Below are 18,286 nucleotides of genomic sequence, written 5' to 3' on the forward strand. Positions count from 1 at the left end.
CCACAACAGCATAATTCATGTATAAAAAAAGTTTTGAAAAGTTGTACAGTGGAACCAAGGTAAGGATGGGCAGGTATGAAATGTTTCCAACATCTTCTGGTGAGACAAGGGGAAGAGAGATTTGAATAGGAAGTCTCTTCATAAACCTCACCCTCCCATGAGAATCCGCAACAAAATCTGCATGTGTTACAGGTGTTGTCCTAAAAGTGTCATAGTGGCTACCGGTAGCCGCCACTAGGTAAACTCACTGCATACAGAATTACACAGCTCCTATATAATCTCTAATGAGAATAATTCCTTCAATGTGTTTATGGTTCTGGGGTCATTTTAATCAGATGAGCACTTCTCCCGCTTCATTTTAGCGATTGGTGGGGGTCTCAGTGCTCGGACCCCCACCAATCAAAACTGCTGAAATGTCACTATCTCAAAAGTTTATTTACTCTTTAATAAAATAAATTGAAGTTGTAGATGGCAATTACTTCCATATCTGTTTAAGTACATAGATAGACAATAGAGCTGTACGTTTTTCAGTAAAATGAAATACTTTTTGACAATAATTTTTTATCCCATACTGAGCCGTTCGTCTTGAAAATCTGTGTCCATAGTACTAAAACCATCCAATCCAACCAGCTAAAATCTATTCCGTCGTTAATAAAATGTATGCGACATGTTTTCCAATTTTCCTTAGTTTCTCATACAATGGTAACTTGATAATCTGAGTTGTGAGTGGTGTATGAATGATACTGCACTGTGGGCAATGCCGGCACACTGGGCACTGACTTCTGTAGATTACCAGGTGTGTACAATCCTTTAATGAATATGATAAATTGGTTAATTTATGGGATATTTAATATTCTTTTTATTGAATAAACAAATACGGATCCCCAAATATTGTATTGTTTATCATTTAGACCCCGATCATTACCTCTATAACTATACCAGCTATATAGAGAACAGTGCTTCCTACTGCAGCTGTGTTTCTTGAGAAGCTGACCTTATAGGTAGACGGTTCTGACAGAAATATGCTGTTCTTTGTACGTGACACAGCTACCTGATCAGCACATGAGATATGACATGGATATTAACACAGCACGGTATAGTAAGTAACCCCTCCACATGTGCATGTGTACAGGTGTGCGGCATGGTGACTATCACGCTGACACTTGACCTGCTTAATGAAACCTTATGTAAACCATTCGCCAAGCAGAAAGACCGGTAAATAAAAAATGGCCGTTAATGCTGAGACGAGAGTGTGCAAGGAGCTTGCCTGCATCCGTGTGTGCTTAATGTGGATGCTGCCAGTATCAATGCCCGTGCTCGTGTTGTGAAACTGATCCACAATTGTTGGCTCAGCCAGCCTCTCCCTCTCTCTATTGAGTTGCTATTTTTAGCAAATCCTACTCGTGTCGCCACGGGCTGTGATCACATCTTTCTCTCCCTCCCATCCTCACCCATCCTTTCCCTATCTATCTGCAGATTTCAAAACATCATTGAGTCTTCTGTCCAGCTCCGCAGTGCTCCTATAACCTGAGATCAAAAACTGCAGCGCCTAAAATTACTTTACCCCTTCTTCTGCGCACTCCTTCTATTTCCTTAGTCACCTTGGTGAAGATGGATGATGTTGATGCATTAGAAAGTTCACTCACAAGCTACTGAATAACCAGAAAGGTAAGTTGTGATTTATTGCATAGCTGAAGGACTAGAACTGTCAGACTGAGTGTTCTCCCATGAACACTAGTGTCTGGACAGCACCTTATTATTACACTGTTACAATGGTTAATATCACTTTGTATCATACTGTAGAGGTGTCTACCAAGTTCTGATAACAATTGCATAATCCTATATCACATGTGGATGAACAGTATCTACAATCTTTGTTGATGTTTTACTCATTAAACATTTCCTTATGTTATAAAAAAAGTTTAATATAATTTTTTATTATTTTGCTCCTTTTTTGACACTAAAAAGTTACATTGACTGATAATAAGCAGGTTGATGTACCGTACCCATGTTAGTATGGGCAGAACAGTACAGAAGTCCTGACCCATAAGAATAGAATTCCTAGTCCATTACATCCAGCGGCTTCGAAATACTTTATCATAGAAATACTTAAAGCCCAAGTTTAATTTATGATCCCTGGAGATCAAAGAGTTAATAGATTTATTTTCATTGTCTCGCATTGGACTTCTACAGACTTCTACAAATAGGTACAGCCTGGCGGCTGCCATCACGTTCTGCTCTATTAACTTCATTTAATAGCAAAATAGTGAGGATGTAAATGGGTAGCGGGTGCAATGGATTAATAACTACTTGTTGTTCAATGACATCATACCCTAGTGAAAAACAAATCAATGCTCAGGCCAAAGAAAGGCAGCAGTAAGTGATATGTGATCATATGTAATTAAATCTTCCACTAGGGAGTCACAGAGGGACCAGTAGGTAGGAAACAGGTGGAACACTTTCCTCCGAACATGTAATTTCTGCTATTATCTTACAAATAAAATGACTGCTGCTGAGAAGGTCACTAGTGGTTTTAGACTTCCAACTTGCTATATTTGTCATGTACTCGATTAAATATAATCTTATGTTATCACGCTTGAATTGACTTCTAATGGTTTAATGGTATACTGTACATGTTAAGTCAATTGTTTTTTGTAACTGGGTTTTATAGATTTTGATCATAATGGGATATAAGTATCTTATGTTTTCTGTGAATGTATAAACTCCAGATCATTCCCTTTGGATCCCTTTTGGAAAAGAAGGAATATATACTCAGTATATACAGAATTCCATCCATAGTACCTACTGTATACAGTATTTCAGCCAACAGTACGGCTAGAATTACTTATTAAGAGTACGATTTTATCTTGGTGGATATGTATATATATATGTTTCCATTATCCAATCAGATAAGAGGACAAACTATTTAATAATTGTGAAGTTAATTGTATACACTGATAAAGGATTTAGACAAAACTGTAATTCTCAGATATTTAGATTAGGAAACTGAAAAATGTTTTGTCCGTTTCTGTGAAACATAAAACATAATATCTATCAGTTTATCTCTATCTATCTATCTATCTATCTATCTATCTATCTATCTATCTATCTATCTATCTATCTATCTATCTATCTATCTATCTATCTATCTATCTATCTATCTATCTATCTATCTATCTATCTATCTATCTATCTATCTATCTATCTAATCTATCTATCTTATCCTAATCAGCAGAGGATGTGTGAGGAACTGCTTTGGAGAGGCAGTTCAAAAACCTGTGGAAAATATCCACAGATGTGGCAAAAGATTTGTTAGTCCAGGGCTGTCCATCAATATAGCGTTAAATGGGTCTTATATGGACTAAAGGTCTTTTTGTTTTGACATTTATTTGATGATCTTTTAGAGAACACTTTGTTGTGCACTTTTTATGATGCTAATGTCCTAACTGCTCATATGCGTGTGTATCTACAGTGACCCCTCAACTTACAATGGCCTCAGGTTACAATATTTTCAATATACAATGGTCTTCCCTCGGCCATTGTAACTTGAAACCACATTCAACATACAGTGCCAAAGACAGACTGGATCTGCGGTGCGCGTAATTGGCTGAAAGATCCAGCCAATCAGCATGGACATTTTACTGGTAATACATCTGCATTCTGTCTAGTAGCGCCTCTCTGCAGTACAGTACAGTACTACATGTCCTGTCCTGCTTTGGTCACCAGGTGAGGGTGTCTCCATTTTACTTTTCTGGTACACTGTGCACTGTACAGTTCCCAGAATAAGCTCCTTTCATCATCATAAAATGTGATTTACAGCGTCCAGCTGCTATTGCTGACTTTTAAATGTAAATACTTGCGCTATCTTATTTTTATTATTTGCTTATTTGTCTTTAAAGGGTAACTAAACTTTTAAAAAACTTTTGACATGTCATAGTGACATATCAGAAGTTTTGATCGGTGGGGCTCCGGGTACTGAGACTCCACACCAATCGCTAAAACGAAGCAGCACAAGCACTCGGGTGAGCACTGTACCGATTCGTTACTGATTTCCTCAGACTTTTTATTGAGTCTATTCACAGCTCAGAGGAAAGCTGATCAGAAACAAAGTGGCACATCAATCACCCAATCGCTCGTTTTAGCAATCGGTGGGGGTCTCAGTGCTCGGACCCTCACTGATCAAAACTTCTGACATCTCACTATGACATGTCAAAAGTTTTTTTTTAAATTTAGTTACACTTTAGTCTTTATTTTTTCTTATTTTGGGAAGAAATGTTGGGGCCTTCAGAACTGATTACTGGACTCAAGTTACAAAATATTCAACTTACAATGGTCGTCCCGGAAGTAATTGTAGGGGTTGTCCGGGCATTTTTTATTGATGGCCATCAATATCAGATCGGTGGGGTTCGGACTTCCATCACCCTTGCTGATCATCTGATTGATAGGGCTGTGGCATTTGTCGACGCTGTGTTTTTCGACCTTACATGCACAGCGCCGTACACTTCTGTAGCGGCTGTAGCATTGTAGTTCCGGTTTCGTTCAAGTTGATGGGATTCAGCTGCAATTCAAGGCACAGCCACTATGGGTATGTGTGGCGCTGTGCCTGGTAAACACTGAAGAGGCTGTGGCAACAAACGCCATGGCCCCTTCTGTCAGCTGATTGGTGGGGATGCCAGGAGTCGGACCCACCGATCTGATCCTGATGGCCTATCCTAATAATAAGCCATCAATATAAAATGGCTGGAGATACCGTTTAATACTGTACCTTGAGGTGCAGTATATGTAAAAAGTATATATTTTTTTTTTTCCCCATTTAAATGAGTCAGTTACAGAAATAACATGGGTGTAGATCAGTTTCTGATTCAGTATTGCAACTCTGCAAATATCAAGGGAGTCAGAATCACTTTCACTCTGTTACTGCAACAGGATGTATATTTACCTCCTCTGTTACGTGGGTGCACCATTTGTTCTATAGACCGTGATTTCATAGAGGAGATCCCAGTGACATCATACACTGCACGCTCCTCCATGTTTGAACAGTTCCATCGACAATCCTGTACGTTAAGGCACAGATTACTAAGCTTTAACATTAGTATAGACATATAATATATATTCGGTAATGTAATGGCATAGTACCTTATGCCATAACGTGAAATAAAAATAGAAATGAGCCCCCGGCATGTGTAGCGGATTTGTTCCGTCTAGATTTTTGGGCACAAAATCTACAGCAGAAGACTGTTGCAGGCAAGTTGTAGAGCATGCTGCATGTTTCCAAATCTGCCCTTTTTCAATGTAAAAGGAGTGAAATCCGCAACAAAGCCGCTGTGTGTGTGGGTACCCATAAAAAAGCTATAACGGCCGAAAAAAGTTGATGAAATAAAGAAATCTGAACATAAAAAAGGGAAAAGTATAAAGTTGTCAAAAGTTTGCCATTTGCCACTATAATATACAAATATTTGGTATAATTTAAAGAGGCTCTGTCACCAGATTTTGCAACCCCTATCTGCTATTGCAGCAGATAGGCGCTGCAATGTAGATTACAGTAACGTTTTTATTTTTAAAAAACGAGCATTTTTGGCCAAGTTATGACCATTTTTGTAGTTATGCAAATGAGGCTTGCAAAAGTCCAAGTGGGTGTGTTTAAAAGTAAAAGTCCAAGTGGGTGTGTATTATGTGCGTACATCGGGGCGACTTACCTGCAAACGCTGATGCTGCTGCAGAATCAACTGTAGCCTCTGGTGCCGATGTGGCCGTCACGATGCAGGACCTGTGAGTGACGTCACAGATCTGCACTGTCAGAAGCTGGGCGTTCTGAAGAGAAGAGGATGTTACTTCTCTTCAGAGCGCTCAGCTAGTGAAAGTATTAAAAACGCCCCGATGTACGCACATAATACACACCCACTTGGACTTTTACTTTTAAACACACCCACTTGGACTTTTGCAAGCCTCATTTGCATAACTACAAAAATGGTCATAACTTGGCCAAAAATGCTCGTTTTTTAAAAATAAAAACGTTACTGTAATCTACATTGCAGCGCCTATCTGCTGCAATAGCAGATAGGGGTTGCAAAATCTGGTGACAGAGCCTCTTTAAACCATAACAGTTTGCATATTAACATCTCCAAATAATATAGCTAATAATTTGTTGGAATTTTTTTTTGTAGATTTTTACTATTTTCTTTGTAGGAAAAACAATATAGAAATATGTATGTGCCACTTTAAAAATCTACTAAATTTCGTCCAAAAATTAAGGCATCACATGCCTACATAGACTGAAAAAAAATCCATAGACTAAATTTACCAAATAGTGTTCAGTAAAAAATAAATACATAAAATTGAAAAAAAATTGGGTGTTTGTTTTTCCCACATATAGTATTCTACACCCAATTTTTTCTACCACTTTTACCAGAATATTATTAATACAGAAATGTATACATACTGCAAAACTTCTCCCATTAAAGTTCTGATCACTGACATTATGGTCCAAAAGTCCAGAATTAGCCTTGTGGCTTATCTATAATGACATTGTCCTTGTTGTTTTTGTGACTGCACATAAACGTTCTATGTGGGTCAAATCACTGGAACCATGGGCGTAACTAGGAAAGACTGGGCCCATAGCAAACTTTTGACTAGGGCCCCCTCCTCCCCTGGGTGCCACACAAACCCCCTTGTAGATAGTGCCTCCCTGTAGATTCCGCCACACAGCGCCCCCTGTAGATAGCGCCATACAGCCCCCTCGCTGTATAAAGCGCCATACAGCCCCCCTGTAGTTAGCGCAATACAGCCACCTGTATATAGAGCCATACAGCCCCCCTGTATATAGCGCTGTACAGCCCCCTGTATATAGCACCATACAGCCCCCTGTATATAGCACCATACAGCCCCCTGTATATAGCACCATACAGCCCCCCTGTATATAGCACCATACAGCCCCCCTGTATATATCACCAAACAGCCCCCTGTAGATAATGCCATATAGCCCTCCCCTGTAGATAACGCCATACAGCCCCCCTGTATATAGCGCTGTACAGCCCCCTGTATATAGCACCATACAGCCCCCTGTATATAGCACCATACAGCCCCCTGTATATAGCACCATACAGCCCCCCTGTATATAGCACCATACAGCCCCCCTGTATATAGCACCAAACAGTCCCCTGTAGATAATGCCATATAGCCCTCCCCTGTAGATAACGCCATACAGCCCCAACCCCCCCCCCAACCCAACAAAAAACGGCCTGTAGCCTATGGTTTGTCCCACCAAAGACATGTATCCCCTATCCAGATGATAGGGCATACATGTGTGATCGCTGGGATCCACAGCAATAAGGAGAACATGGGACCGAATGTCCCCCGAAGTCCTCCATGAGAAACCTCGGACTTCCGGGGTTTGCATCCAGAAGCTCAATAAAAATGAAAGGAGCGCTGGTCACACATGCACACAAGCGCGACCCGCGCTTCATTTATTTCTACGGGGCTGCCGACACAGACCCCGGAAGTCAGAGTTTTCTCATGGAGAACTTCGGGGGACTTTCTGTCCCCTGTTCTCCTTATCGCTTGGGGTCCCAGCGATCACACATGTATCCCCTATTCTGTGGATAGGGGATACATGTGTTCTGTAGAAGCAACTCCTTTAATGGCAGATACCTTCCTGCTCTGCCGTAGTGTTCAGTGGCGTCACGCTGTAGAAGCCATAGTGGCTGCTAGCGGAGCCTCCGGCCATGGCGGGCCCCGTAGCAGCCGCTATGGCTGCTACAGCGGTAGTTACGCCTCTGACTGGGACACTGACAGATCATTAGAACAGGAGACCCTGTGCTCTACCCTTTCTGTCGTACCCATAGAGTTTTAATGGAGTGGCAGCAGGGGTGTAGCTAAAGGCTCATGGGCTCTGGGGCAAGAATTCAGCTTGGGCCCCCCCACTCCTCCCCAACACCACCAGACCCCTGCACACGCCTATGCCAAGCCGCCTTGCCTCCACAGTATAATGCCCCCCATAGCTGCCTCCAAAGTATAATGCCACCACACAGTATAATGCTCCCTATAGCTGCCCCACACAATATAATGCTCCCCATAGATGCCCCCAAACAGTATAATGCCCCCAATAGCTGTCCCCACACAGTATAATGCCCCCCATAACTGCCCCCACACAGTATAATGCCCCCCGTAACTGCATCCACCCAGCTACAATACCATACACAGCCCACTGACAAGAGTGGCGCTGTTTCTAGAAAAAAAGAAGTGTATGCTGTATGCAAAGCCATGCATTCTTTGCGGCTGATTGGCAGAGGGGGATTACCTGGTGGTCTCCAAAGAACATTTATTACAAAAGAAGTCATGGATGATGTGAGGCGATTCCTCTTGGCTATTCTGCAGGAACATGCTTCTTTGCATACAGCACACACACACTGGGGCAGATTTAGGCCCTATTTACACGGCAGGGATAGTTTATTTAACGGCCGTCATACGGCCCCAGTAAAAACAATAGACCCAAGATGGGGATATTGACACGGCCGATTTACTAATGTGTCTGGGTTTTGAAAGTGTTGAAAACATGCCACATTTTGGTGCATTTTACTGCAAATTGGCTCAGTTTGTCCCAACTTTGATGTTCGCACCTCACTAGATACTTTTTAAAAGTGTATCGAAAAGTGGGTGTCTTAGCAGGAAAGTGCACATGTTTATCCGGAAAGGAGGTGTAGCTTAAAATGTGCCAATGTGTGCCAAAAATGCGCCAAAAAATAGCACAAATTTCTGCGCAAAATAAGCCAATCAAAAGAGATATAAGGAAAAGTGTCTAAGGCTACATTCACAAGAACGTAGCCCACTTCGGACGTGAAAAACTGCACTTGTGGGGGGCCGCTATGTCACGGATCCCCCACAGATTACAGTCTATGGAGGGATGCGTGACACGCAATAAAATAGGACATGTCCTATTTTTCAATGGAGCGATCACACAGTCCGTTGAAACAACGGTCGTGTGAACGGCCCCATTGAAATGCATGGGTCCGTGTGAAGGCCGTTGATTTAACGGGCGTCACATGGACGAGATTCACGTTCGTGTGAATTAGCTCTAACAGGTCAAGCAAAATGCGCCAAAATTATCAAGCAGCATGCACCACTGGGATGAATTTGATGCATTTTGTGCCTGCCTGGTCTAAGTTTACAATGTCTAACTATTAGACATCATTAGTAAATGTGGGCCACTTATTTTTTTTTCTAGAAACATTGGCACTCTTGTCAGTGGGCAGTTTTTTTATATTGCAGCTTAGCCCCATTAACCATCATTTTTAGGATAACATAGACATCTACCCATCAGGGAAAAAAGCATATAATTTGGGCCCAAAGCCAAATTTAACCGAGATAGTTTTGTGTTATCAGCTATCAGATGTAAATGACCAGGCATATAAGGTCAATGAGGTTGCCACAGAAACGTACAATGAATCTCATATTTTTGGGAATTTAATTAAACTGCTCAGTTGATTTATGCAGAGAAGCAATTGACATTTAAAATTAAAACTTTCCACCTAATCCGATAAAATTATGAATAATAATTCCAGATTTTAATGCAAAGTAAAGCTTTTACATGCCTTCCCAAACAACAGCCCCCCTCCCCCGACCTACTTACTATGCATTGAGCGTTAAAGGAAAACCCCACTCTCCACAGTTAAAATCCATCAACCATGTGAGTTACTTTGTAGATCTTTTGTATTGCATATCTTATAATGATCTTGAGTTATATGAAGTTTTCTTTTCTGTTCATGCCTGATGTCATTTTCAGACTTATCGTTTCTTGTTAAACGTGAGCAGTGTATTGTAGGAGCTCAGATGACTGCTATAGCCATGTTACATCTGCCTTCTGTATAGAGCCATAATAGGACTGCCATAGAAGTACATGCGACTCCTACTGTAACTCTGTATGCCTCCAACTAAAAAACTAATTGTGGCATATTCCTCGCATTCTGTATGTATGGAGCTATTCTCCCCTAGAGCCAATAACTCCATATACCTTCATCTCCATCTCAGGGCTGATTTTAGAAGTATGGCCCTTGGAAAAAATTTAAGTGGATCCCCAAATGCTTAAGTATTGCACCAACAACACAGTCACATACTATTTACTAAAGTCACAGTCTCTTTACAAAGACCAATATTACCAAGAATACCACTATAACAAGGCCCAAATATTACCACCACACCATGACCATTATGTCATTACCATTCAATAGTCACTGAATAATACCACCATTCTGTAACGGAATGAAAACCACTATACAAAGACTAAAGGGGGATTTACACTGGGCAATTTTCAGGCAGACGAGTGTTCATATAACGCTCGTTGATGATAATTGCCCTGTGTAAATCCCCCTTTAGTCTTTGTATAGTTCATCTGCTGATCATATCTTTTTAAAAAAGTAAAATATTATCGTTGTCAGCAGCACATCTCCCAGTGTAAACAGGGAGACACGCTGCCGACATGATATTAGTGTATGGGGATGAGCGATCAGAGTAAAGACTGCTCGTCCCCTTCCATAGCTCCTTGTGACAGGAGCAAACGAGCGCCGATCAACAATGTCTTGATCGGCGCTCCCTTCACCGGCCAAAATCGGCCGTTGTAATAGGGCCTTTATATAACCACCAGTTGCTGATTTTTCGCTGCATAAAAACGCAATATCTGCTATTTGTTGCAGGTTTTACCTTCCTATTGAATTCAATGGTAAAATCCCGCAACAAATAGGCAGCGATTACGCACATACCACACTAATCCCGGATTAAAAAACCGCACCGCATGTCAATTTCTGAGTGATTTTTCCGCTCAGCACTTACACAGCGTGTGGATGGGATGCTACTCTCTTGCTACTGTATTATGCTGTGGATTTTCCGCAACGAAATCCGTTGCAGATAATCCACAGTATTTACGCTACATGTGAACTCACCCTTCTTAGTCTTTTCCATCTGGCCGAGGACGCTATGAAGACTTATTCGAGTCCTGATTGGTGTCTGCATAGTTGTCTGCCCAGACACCTTTGGCTCCTCACTTTTCCAGCACCCTCCCCACCTATACAAACTTTCCATTCTGCGGCTACCGCCAATTCTGTGCCTGTTGCTGCCCTATCTGCCTCTATTACCATACCTGCTGTACTGCACAGTGCCCCCAAATAATGCACTTAAAAAAAATTGGTGTCATAACTATAGTTACCCTCCCCAAAAAAAGTTCCACACAGATAGTGCCCCTGAAAACAATAGTGGCAGTTAGATACTGCCCCCATAAAATAACAGTTCCAAACAGATATTGCCCATTATAGTGCTCCAGACATTAGTTGCACCCTAGACTGTTATAGTGTACCACACAGTAGTGTGGTAGTAGCCCCTTTTGTGTCCCACAAAGTAATAGTGCCATTTTTTTTATACCCCACACAGTGGTGCCAAGTGCACCTTTTAATGCCCCACATAGTAAAAGTGGCCACCTTTGTGCCCCCAACAAAGTAATAATGCCGCTTTTGTGCCCCATATAACAGAGAAGGACATTTGTATTACTATTTTGAGGCATATAGTGCTCCCTGGTAGCATATACTGCTAGCATAGATTATCCCCTGATAGCATATATTGTTAGCATATAGTGCCCCCTGGTAGCATATACTGGTAGCATAGAGTATCCCCTGATAGCATATATTGGTAGCATATAGTGCCTCCTGGTAACATATAGCACCCTTGGTAGCATATAGTGCCCACTAGAAGCATATGGTGCCCCCATTTTCCCCCAGAAAATAATAAAAGTTATACTCACCTTACCCCGAACCCACAACAAACAAGAGTTTAGGGGGTGTTCTAGAGATAGCTGCGGGTCCCTGATAGTAAAGCCCTTTAATGCTAGCTTCCCCAAAGATTACATCTTATTGCTGGGGGTCTAAAGAGGACAACCTCTTTAAGTTCACTATGGAGCAAAGTTTATGGGAATGTTAGAGAACTGTATATCTCATTTTAAATTCACAGCAGTAGCTATCTCGCCACTTCCATTGTCAGACATAATGGCTCTCATGGAGCTGTTTTACCTCCCCATTTACCCTCTTAGGTGTCCCTGGTTGTCAATATCAGTGAGATCCCCCCTCGCCATTCCTCACACTTTGCAGACATAATTGATTGAATCTGTGTGTGTAGAGTACGAGACCTGATGCTGAATCAGTGATCTAACATTTATTTGTCACTAGAGGTGTGTCGGACAGTCCGAAGGCTTTACCATAATCTATAACCTATAAAATTACCAGGATTATTTTTTTAAAGTAGTTGAAATAAAAAGAATGCTGAGAAATATAGTACACTGGTGCCATCAATGAGTAACTCGTTTCCTCCCTAATAGGGTTTTATTACAAACCAATGTATCTATTCTCCTTGGACATTACTGTATGATAAGGATGACAATACATGGGATTTTTAATAAACACATGTATCAGTTTTATTATAAACATTAAGAGATATTGTCTGAACAGTTTTTGTTTAGATATCTGGAAATATTTGTTAAATAAATGTATCCTTTACATTAAGGGGCGGAGCTATAAGAATAATCAGTAATATTCTTACCCAGATGTCAATGGGGATGGATTCCCCTGAGTGTCTGCCAGCCATTTTTTCCCCCCCAGGTGATAACCAATTTCACAGCAGCCTTTTAGTCTTTCTAGTACTGTTACTGTAAGAGCATGCTGGGAGCCTTACAAGAGATTTGTGTGGACAACTCTATTTTCAGAGATATTAACATGAGAGCATACGTGTCAGCATTTACCAGTTTACATAATATATATATATATATATATATATATATATATATATATATATATATATATATATATATATATATATATATATATACATATATATACTGTCATATAAAATAAGGATAAGAAACGAATGCACGGTAATTTGTTCTGCATTTCTTATTAACTTAATATATATGTATATTTTTGTCTTAAAGGGTAACTAAACTCAAAAAACTTCTGACATATCATAGTGACATGTCAGAAGTTTTGATCGGTAGGGGTCTTAGCACTGAGACCCCCACCGATCGCTAAAACGAGGCTGCAGAAGCGCTCGGGTGAGCCCTGAGCTGCTTGGTTTCTGATAGACTTTCTATTGAGCCCGTACACCAATTGCTCGGCTTTCCGAGAAAAACAAAACAGAAATGAAGCGGCTCAGGGCTCATCCGAACGGTTCTGCCGTTTCATTTTAGTAATCGGTGGTGGTCTCAGTTCTCAGTTCCCCTTGATCAAAACTTCCGACATGTTACTATGACATGTCAGAAGTTTTGTGAAAGTTTAGTTACCCTTTAAAGGAGTTTTCTGGATTTCGTACTTTAATGTGTTGACATACAGTATGTACTTTGCCTACTGTATGTGTGGTGCACTGTTAAGTTAAATAGTTACATAGTACGGTTGAAAAAAGACATACGGTATGTCTATCACGTTCAACAAATCGATGGGAGAAATTATAGAACTTGGTTTTACCCCTACTGATCCAGAGGAAGGTTTAAAAAATAAATAAATAATACATTAATAAATATAAAAATTACCCACACGGCATTAAACAATCTTTCATACAAAAGGGAAAAATTCCCTTCTGATCCCAAGTGGTGATCCGACTAGATCAACATTCAAACAAGAATTCTATACATTGACATAGGATCTGATATTTTTTCAATCTAGAAAATTATGTAAGCCTTTTTTAAAGCCATCTACTGTCCCTGCAGTGACCAGCTCCTGCGGTGACTATTCCATAGATTCACAGTTCTCACAGTAAAGAAGGCTTGTTGCCTCTGCAGGGTGAACCTTTTTTTCTCCAGAAGAAGGGAGTGCCCCCTTGTCCTTTGAGGGGATTTTAAATGGAACAGGTTTTCACTATATTTCTTGTATGGGTCTTTCATATATTTAAATAAGTTAATCATATCCCCCCTTAGTCGTCTCTTTTCAAGGCTAAATACAGTGAAGGAAATAAGTATTTGATCCCTTGCTGATTTTGTAAGTTTGCCCACTGTCAAAGACATGAATAGTCTAGAATTTTTAGGGTAGGTTAATTTTACCAGTGAGAGAGATTATATTTAAAAAAAAACAGAAAATCACATAGTCAAAATTATATATATTTATTTGCATTGTGCACAGAGAAATAAGTATTTGATCCCCTACCAACCATTAAGAGTTCAGCCTCCTCCAGACCAGTTACACGCTCCAAATCAACTTGGTGCCTGCATTAAAGACAGCTGTCTTACATGGTCACCTGTATAAAAGGCTCCTGTCCACAGACTCAATTAATCGGTCTGACTCTAACCTCTACAACATGGGCAAGACCAAAGAGCTTTCTAAGGATGTCAGGGACAAGACCATAGACCTGCACAAGGCTGGAATGGGCTACAAAACCATAAGTAAGACGCTGGGTGAGAAGGAGACAACTGTTGGTGCAATAGTAAGAAAATGGAAGACATACAAAGTGACTGTCAATCGCCATCGATCTGGGGCTCCATGCAAAATCTCACCTCGTGGGGTATCCTTGATCCTGAGGAAGGTGAGAGCTCAGCCGAAAACTACACGGGGGGAACTTGTTAATGATCTCAAGGCAGCTGGGACCACAGTCACCAAGAAAACCATTGGTAACACATTACGCGGTAATGGATTCAAATCCTGCAGTCCCCCTGCTCAAGAAGGCACATGTACAGGCCCGTCTGAAGTTTGCAAATGAACATCTGGATGATTCTGAGAGTGATTGGGAGAAGGTGCTGTGGTCAGATGAGACTAAAATTGAGCTCTTTGGCATTAACTCAACTCGCCGTGTTTGGAGGAAGAGAAATGCTGCCTATGACCCAAAGAACACCGTCCCCACTGTCAAGCATGGAGGTGGAAACATTATGTTTTGGTGGTTTTTTCTCTGCTAAGGGCACAGGACTACTTCACCGCATCAATGGGAGAATGGATGGAGCCATGTACCGTCAAATCCTGAGTGACAACCTCCTTCCCTCCACCAGGACATTAAAAATGGCTCGTGGCTGGGTCTTCCAGCACGACAATGACCCAAAACATACAGCCAAGGCAACAAAGGAGTGGCTCAAAAAGAAGCACATTAAGGTCATGGAGTGGCCTAGCCAGTCTCCAGACCTTAATATCATCGAAAACTTATGGAGGGAGCTGAAGATCCGAGTTGCCAAGCGACAGCCTCGAAATCTTAATGATTTACAGATGATCTGCAAAGAGGAGTAGGCCAAAATTCCATCTAACATGTGTGCAAACCTCATCATCAACTACAAAAAACGTCTGACTGCTGTGCTTGCCAACAAGGGTTTTGCCACCAAGTATTAAGTCTTGTTTGCCAAAGGAATCAAATACTTATTTCTCTATGAACAATGCAAATACATATATATAGTTTTGACAATGTGATTTTCAGGTTTTTTTTTAAATATAATCTATCTCTCACTGGTAAAATTAACCTAGCCTAAAAATTCTAGACTGTTCATGTCTTTGACAGTGGGCAAACTTACAAAATCAGCAAGGGATCAAATACTTATTTCCTTCACTGTAGTTTATCCACGTAATCTTTTTTTTATTTTAAATAATAAAATCTTAATTTTAAATAAACTTGGGATTGATGTGAATGGTCAAAATCTCTGTACAAAACTTGGATATCCATCAGCACAATCAGAAATGGAGACGGAACAACAGTATCCCAACTTATCGGGGAGTGCACGCAGGTAAGTATCCCCGGTTCAAAAGAGATCACAAATCCATATAGAGAAAAGAGACCACTGCACTCAAAGTAAAAAAAAAATGTGTTTTCTTTAATTCATCAAAACATGGACATGCAACGTTTCATTTATAGCAGGTGTACCGTGACATCATATCCTGTGAGTTAATTTATACAAAAATTCATAAAATAGTAAAAATAGTGGATAATCCATAGACAATATAAACATATAACATATGTCACTCACATTAGATTGATATGTTATGATGATGCTATAAATTGTGCACTTGTTCTTTGTATTCTATGCTTGAGAAAGACCCTGACAGGGTTGAAACGTTGCATGTCCATGTTTTGATGAATTAAAGAAAACAACATTTTTTCTACTTTGAGTGCTGCCGTCTCTTTTCTGTATATGAAAATCTCTGTACAGCTCTACAGAAAAGGTGAAATAAATACTAAGAATCAATTGGGAATACGGTCAGTGGCACTATACTGCTTTTACTATCCAGCTACATTGTACTTGCAAAGCTCTCTATGTACAGTATCTCAGTAACATATGCACCCAACACTTGTAAAGATTTCACTTGTAAATGATCCAGATACCTCTTTTAAGAACCCTCTCCATGGGTCTTGTCATTATCCCTCGGCAGTATTAAATAAGACTCCACTTCAGAAATCAAAGAAAAAATGAAATATTAATGAACCTTTGACTATCACAGGACATGACATTATTCACAACATAGTTTGTTGCAACTTTCTTATTGTGTTATTATAAAAGCATAAATGAAGTGTTCCCACACTATTATTGATGTATTACAAGGGGCTTTTATTTCAGTTCAGTAGTATATTAAAGTGAAATATGAGTCATGAAAAATATTTTACAGATCCCTTTTATGTGGAACAAAAACAAGAGCAACAAAACACCAGTAAATGACATTTATTTGCACCATCATTATTTTTTATGTTGACTCATAGGTGGCTATAACTATATTACATTAATCTTGCTCCCTTTTCAAAAATATGGTACATATTTAGTATGCTGAAATAAAGAAAACTGAAGTTGTGACCCATTACACAACAGCTGTATCATCCTATTTGACTCATCAAATAAAACTAGGTTGCTTGGGCTGCATTATGGAGACAAGAGCAGCTGTTCTAATGTTACAATGGAGTAAGAACATCCCAAGATATTCTACATAAGTTTATTACTCTAGAAATAATAAGGCGGATGAAAATCAGTTCATATGAAAATATACAAATTAGGATTATAATTATGTTTAGGTTTCGCTTTAGGGAATATGGCGTTTTCCACCTTCATGCAACTTTTAACGACTGGTTTGCATGTGCCTGCCTGTAACATTTTTTGAACATGCAAAAGGTTATATATCAATAGTGTTGTTTGTAAAAGGGCTGATTGAGACGTGCGTGGCGTTTTTGTGCACGCAGAACACGCAGCGTTTTGCTTGCGCAAAAGCCACTTATCTGCTCCGTGAGGCAGCATCATATGATGCGCGGCTGCGTGGTTTCAATGGGTGCGTGATGCGCAAAATACGCCGAGATATTGACCATGTCGCGCTTTTTGCGCAGCGGACAAACGCTGTGCAAAAAGCACGGACTGTCTGTACTGCCCCATAGACTTGTATTGGTCTGTGCATGTCGCGTGAAAACCACGCGGCCCGCACGGACGCAATACACGTTCGTGTTAATCCAGCCTAACACATTTGTTTCTTTTTTTATTAGACCACTCCCTCAATGATAATCTGATCACAGGGGTCCTGATGCTTGGGAACCCCTGTAGATTTAACTCCTTGGTGCAATAAACACTTTTTTTTCCATAAAATTTGCATTTATTGAATAAAAAAGATCAAACATAAAAAAAAAACAATACATGCTTGGTATTCCCGTAACCATAAAGTTACCATATTATTTATATTGCACGGTAAAAAAAAACACGAAAAAAATGGAAAAATAAAAAAGTTATGGCTGTGGATCACAGCGAGGCAAAACAAATAAATTACCTGTGTACTCAAGACCAAAATTTGCTGCGTCCCTAGGGGTTGGAGAATAAAGCATTACACAACGCTCACTGAGGTCAATGGAATAACTAAAAGATCAATGGAATTTTAAAAGGGGTTGTCTAATCTAGGACAATTCGATGAACTGGTGATAGTCAGTATGACATCTCTAGCATCTTTTACTTAAACACTGTATCCAGACCAGAACTGACTACTAGGTGCTACCAGTAGTTCCTCCATTGGGCCAAGGCTCTGACACTATAATGTGCCTCAAAGGTCCAGCAGAAGACAGCCCCGATTAAGCCTGACTTTGGAGCCGATCAGTTAGGGCTGTTATATATTAAAGTTGTAAATAAATTGCATTACTTATCTTACACTGATCTTGTATGTCTGCAGACCGGCAGCTCAAATGTCCTAACATCTTGCCTGCTTGGTGCCTATACAGAGCTTGCACTTCTGGAAAAACGAACTAAAAAAAACCTAAATAGCATTATAGGAGCTCAGTTGTCACAGGGCTCTGGTGTCCCCAAAGACAGATCTGCATGACACTAATGCAAATG

General features: G+C 40.3%; 1 protein-coding gene across 2 annotated transcripts in view; it reads left to right on the forward strand.

Annotated features, from left to right (window-relative positions):
• The first annotated feature begins 1,438 nt into the window (after nucleotides 1-1,438).
• HDAC9 (histone deacetylase 9) overlaps nucleotides 1,439-18,286 on the forward strand; it is a 407,399-nt gene continuing 390,551 nt past the window's right edge. For both annotated transcript variants that reach the window (XM_075827302.1, XM_075827303.1), the window contains exon 1: nucleotides 1,439-1,668. The gene's annotated coding sequence lies outside the window, so the exon portion shown is untranslated. The remainder of the gene's footprint in view (nucleotides 1,669-18,286) is intronic.

Source organism: Rhinoderma darwinii, chromosome 5 (genome assembly GCF_050947455.1).
Source record: "Rhinoderma darwinii isolate aRhiDar2 chromosome 5, aRhiDar2.hap1, whole genome shotgun sequence".
NCBI lineage: Eukaryota > Metazoa > Chordata > Amphibia > Anura > Rhinodermatidae > Rhinoderma > Rhinoderma darwinii.